General features: G+C 42.3%; 1 long non-coding RNA gene across 1 annotated transcript; it reads right to left on the reverse strand.

The window, feature by feature from the left end:
- Positions 1 to 496: 496 nt before the first annotated feature.
- On the reverse strand, positions 497 to 3,741 carry LOC146398966 (uncharacterized). The gene is made up of 3 exons (XR_014818213.1): positions 3,630 to 3,741; positions 3,261 to 3,323; positions 497 to 797 (listed from the first exon to the last, which is right to left on the reverse strand). It is a non-coding gene; the product is annotated as an uncharacterized LOC146398966 (long non-coding RNA).
- Between the last annotated feature and the right edge of the window lie 1,604 nt (positions 3,742 to 5,345).

A 5,345-nucleotide genomic window follows, 5' to 3' on the forward strand; every position in this document is an offset into this window, starting at 1 on the left:
CCCTAGCCTGGGAACCTCCATGTGGCACAGGAGCAGCTCAAGAAAAGGCAGAAGGACAAAAAAAAAAAAAAAAAAAAAAAAGAATCACTCCTGACAACTTCTACTCATTTACTGGTATGTAAGAAAATGCCTCTTACCTATTTTTCAGCCTATCTAAAGTTTTTTTTTTGAGGTTACAATATCCTCTATTTCCAGTTTCCTACTTCCCAACAGACACATGTATATGTGTACATACATCTCACACACATGGTTATAAACATACATTTGGAGCATGTGAACTGACAGATATCAGTTTGAAATATCTCCAGAGCCTGAGATTCACACACCTTGTCTCTGGTCTGATTTCAAGTGCCTGTTTGTTTGGGGCCTCAAGGCAATGGACTCACAAAGCATCACACTAACAGTCAATAGCTAGTTCCCAAGACTTAGATAGGGAAACAGTCACCCCATACTCCCAGCTCTTACAAGTGGTAACATCAGATGACTTTATGACAGTGGTGCCCCCTTGAGTGACCATGAGGCAATACAACATGGAGATGGAAGCTGACCATCAAGCTGAACTCACCAAGGCAATGGAGATGCTGAAACGGCCTCCACACTGAAGATGCCATCTGTACAGAAATGGGAAGAACATGTCTGGGAGTAGAATTCAAAAGTTGTGCTTTGGGCTTGTGCACTGCCTCAACAGCTGCCATTGATGCCCCCTCCAGTGCTGTCCAAACCAGAGATCCTGGGATCCTGAGCCCCTACTTCACAGATATGTTTAAAGGAGTCCAATGACTTCAGGGGCTGTTTGTCTACAAGTGAAAGGAGAACTGAGAGTTTTAAAGTGACAATTTCATAGTCCCTGGCATGCTCAGTGGTTAACAAACCTGACTAGGATCCATGAGGATGTGGGTTCCATCCTCTGCCTCAATCAGTGGATTAAGGATCTGGTGTTGCCAGGAGCTGTAGTATAGGCCACAGATGCGTCTCAGTTCCTGTGGTGCTCTGGCTGTGGCATAGGCTGTCAGATACAGCTCTGATTCTACCCCCAGCCTGGGAACCTCTATATGCCATGGGTACAGCCCCCAAAAGACAAAAGACAAAAAAAAGTGACAATTGCATTCCAACTTGTGATACCTGAAAGTGCCTAGGACTGCTGTTAATATACTTGAAAACAATTCCTAAGGACGGGATGTGTGTGAATCTTTATATAAGGCATAGTGCTACTTTCTTCACACTTAATAAATAATGCATTTATTTCCTATCAAGATCACTTTGCTTCAATATTTGACTATGATTAAAAACCATGTGACTGTAAATGCAAATAAATTATTCACAAATTACAAATTATTTCTTCTCATGGGAAAGCTTCATAGGATGCCTCTGCACACTTGTTCTCAAGCCTGAAATTCAGCCCTGTACCCAGGGGAGAAGCATCAAGCCAAAGTGGCTCTTTTCTGGATTTGGGACACAATCAAAATGAAATCTGGCTTTTGGAAAAGTTTCCATTTTCCCTGACCACTCATCCTCTCATTCTCAAAGATACAATTTCCACTCCTGTGATGCCACCTGGGAAATCTGAAATGCTTAAACCTCTTGGAAGGTCCAGAAAGCCCTCCTGATGCCAACTTCCTTTGAAGAGTATGCCTGCAAAATCCCTCATTTGTACATGGTTGCTGGCAGTAGCTAGCTATTTGGATACATGTTAATTTATCTCTAGCAGGTAGAGAAGGAAAGGGGGACATGTTGGTACTCACAGGGTCTTTTTGCTTAAAGTCTTCCAGGGATTCTTAAAAAACTGTCCTAATACCATGCAAATCCCCAGTCTGTGTTGGTGGAATAATGGGCTTATCTTTCATGAGTGGATTAGGCTTTTCCATTAGGAAAATAAAATTTGTTGGCTTTAAGCTGTCAAATCTATTAGTTTTGGGTTTCTTGGCAAAGTGACTTACTTGCATTGGGTTCAGAGTAAAGCATTTTCATGCAATTGTTTTTTGTTTTATTTACCTATTTATTGTTGGCCACATCCACAGCATGTGAAAGTTCTGAGGTCAGGGATCAAACTATGGCCACAGCAGCGACCTGAGCCACAGCAGTGGCAATGCCAGATCCTTAACCTGCTGAGCCACCAAGGAACTCCATGATTGTTTTTTATTTTTGTATTGGGGTCATTTGCTACAGGGAATGAAATGAACTCTGATGAATTTAATCCAAGGACTTAAAGGAAGGCTTTTAAGAACTCATAGACTCATCAGGAAGGGTATCAAATTAAGTGTAGAAACCAGGCAGATCTGGAGGCTCCAGCACAGCCTCATTGGCAGAAGTTCTCATCCAGGCTGCATAATAGAATCATCAGGGGAGATTTTCAAAGCTTTTAAAGAATATTGACGTCTTCACCTCATCCTCTGGGACTCTGATTTAACTGGCCTGGGATGGGGCTGCTTTTGTTAGAGACTTGCTGTTAGAAATGACTGCTCTTTGCATATATGTATGTGTGACTGGGCCACTTTGCTGTACAGTAGAAAATTAACAGAACAGTGTAAACCAAGTATAATGGAAAAAATAAAAATCATGTGCAGATAAATAAATAAATAAATAAGAAATGACTGCTCTCCAGTCATCATCAGTCCCTTAGCCACACTACTCAAGACTGAAATCCCAGAGAAGGGAGGGTACTACTGACTTCCTTTGATTCACACACATGCCCCTGGGCTAGGGGAGAACAGGGCACCTGGTTATGAGTCATTGGGGAAAAAGTAATTCCCCAAAACAAGACTGGGTACTTTTCAGAGAGCAAATGGAAGTTGGGCAGCCAAAATATCAAAATGACAATTCTCTATGATTTCACTTTTAGATATAAAGTCATAATTGAATTGCCACACAAGCCAATGGAGTGCAGATTCCATGATTCTGGAATTTTGTGTTTTTTTCTTTGTTTTTTTCTTTTTAGGGCTGCACCTGCAGCATTTTGAGGTTCCCAGGCTAAGGGTCTAATTGGAACTACAGCTCTCGGCCTACATCACAGCCACAGCAACACCTCATCCTTAACCCACTGAGTGAGGCTGGGGATTGAACCCACAACCTCATGGTTTTTAGTCAGATTTGTTTCAACTGCACCACAACAGTAACTCCTGGAATTTTATGTTTTATCAGGACCCCCCTTTTCAAAACAACAGGATCTCAAAGAGATAGATACATGAACAATGCCCCTAGCATCACATTAATGTTCATGGTCAAGTTTACCTTCCCAGCTGCAGCTCAAATGAAAAACACACCTTTGCTGCAATGAGCCATGTGCCAAGGAAGGGGCCCAGACTTTCTCTTATCACTTTCAGGACCTGGAGGTGCAAGTCAGACAATGAGGATTCCTGTTTTTTCTATCTTTAAATTAGAAATCATGATGCCTGAATGGACTCCCACTAAAAAAAAAACAAAAAACAAAAAAACACTGTGTTTTCCTGACAACAAACATCTCCCTCTCTGCCTTCTGCATCATTACTTCAAATGCTCATAGTAACCAAGATGAAAACTGTTTCTTCAAACAGCACTGAGCACTTGGTATTCATCTCATGACAGTACTGCAGGTGGATCGAATAATGAATAGAGTATATGGGACAGAGAGTTTTTGATAGGAAATATTTTACCTGTGTCTGGGTCAATAAAATCCAATCTTGCTAAAGAAGCAGAACCAACACAGTGACCTACACAGCACAATTATCACCACTCTTGACATCTCTGATGCCTCTGAGATTGTTTCAGCATTTGAAAAGAAGCGAAGCTTTCTCTGAACAGCCTAAATAACAAAAGGTAGAACCAAATCCATGACTAGCCCATGTGAAATTCCCTTTGGGGACAGATGAGAGAGAGAGAGAACCTCTTTAAATCCTGCCCCATGTTACCTGTAACTGTCCCTTTGTAAATACAAAGAGAGTGAGTCATCTCTTCACTCTAAGGAGTAATCTGGGGTCCAAAGACACCCTGAACTCACTGCAGTCACAAGTAAAATTCCACATGTATGTGTTCCCTGGGCAGAGGCATCACAGGTCCCATCAGATTATTTTTTGTATGTATTTTTTTAAATTTTAATTTAATTTTTTTTTAGGGCCACACTTGTGGTATATGGAGGGGTCTGAGTGGAGCTGTTGCTGCCGGCCTACTCCAGAGCCACAGCAACATGGGGTCTGAGCCGAGTCTGTGGCCTACACCACAGCTCATGGCAACGCCAGATCCTTGACCCAGTGAGCAAGGCCAGGGAACGAACCTGAAACTTCATGGTTCCTTCTCAGATTTGTTAACCACTGAGCCATGACAGGAACTCCTCCCATTATTTTTTTGAGAGGGCTAGTGACCCACAAAACAGCATAGCCTGACAATCCTTTGGAAGCTTTACCTTCTTCTTCTCCTTGCCTATTCTGATGCCCTCACCTTCTACAAATAGATCTTATCTCCAAGCCATTTGAACTGCTGGCAAAAACCAGCTCTCTCCTCTAGTACTTGATGGTGGTATTCTCTTTTTCTTGTCAGTGGTCTGTCACTGGTCAAAACTGGAGGAACCAGCAGCCTCAGATAATCTCAAGGGCCCACCACTTAGGCAGAAGGAGCGTCTTTAAAAAGTGGTTTGTCACTACCCTATTTTCAGAGGGCTATGGCTCTCAGAGATTCTGATTTGTTAGAGAAAACAAGATTCTTATACAGAAAAATAAAATGTGACTGGGGGTCTACTGGGGGAAAGATATATATTTTATGGTGCTTTTTTTTTTAAAGTTTGAGCTACAAAGGCACTTCCAGATTCAAAACCTAGTACCCATAAGCAAACAGTCAAATAGGAACTATAACTACTCAACTGTAGCTGGTTGGAACATTATAGATTGTGTATTTCAGATCCCTCTTCCTACACCCACCCCCCCCAAATCAACATTAACCAGACAATTTCTCTATGTATCTCTCTACTCTTCGGTCTTGCATCTTCTTTTATTGTTATATGGACAGTGAAGGAACCAAAAAGGCTCAAAAGCCCCTCAGGACCTGCAGATGCCTGGCTAACAGTTTTCACATGGTACCCTATAGGGTGAGAAGGAATGCACTTGAGAGTACCTCAAGGGCAGGATTCCATGAAGCCTCTCTCCATACTCACAACAGCCATCATTAGTCATCCATTCAAAACAGATGGAGTTAGCAACTATTATGAATCAGGCTACATAAAAAGTTTAAGTATAGGAGTTCCCATCGTGGCGCAGTGGTTAACGAATCTGACTAGGAACTGAGGTTGCAGGTTCGATCCCTGCTCTTGCTCAGTGGGTTAACGATATGGCATTGCTGTGAGCTGTGGTGTAGGTCACAGACGTGGCTCGGATGCCGCA

The sequence above is a fragment of the Sus scrofa genome, chromosome 10 (genome assembly GCF_054392235.1).
Source record: "Sus scrofa isolate SSC_HxYL_T2T_F1_AM1 chromosome 10, Sscrofa_HxYL_maternal_Yorkshire_Landrace_v2.0, whole genome shotgun sequence".
In the NCBI taxonomy this organism is placed as follows: Eukaryota; Metazoa; Chordata; class Mammalia; order Artiodactyla; family Suidae; genus Sus; species Sus scrofa.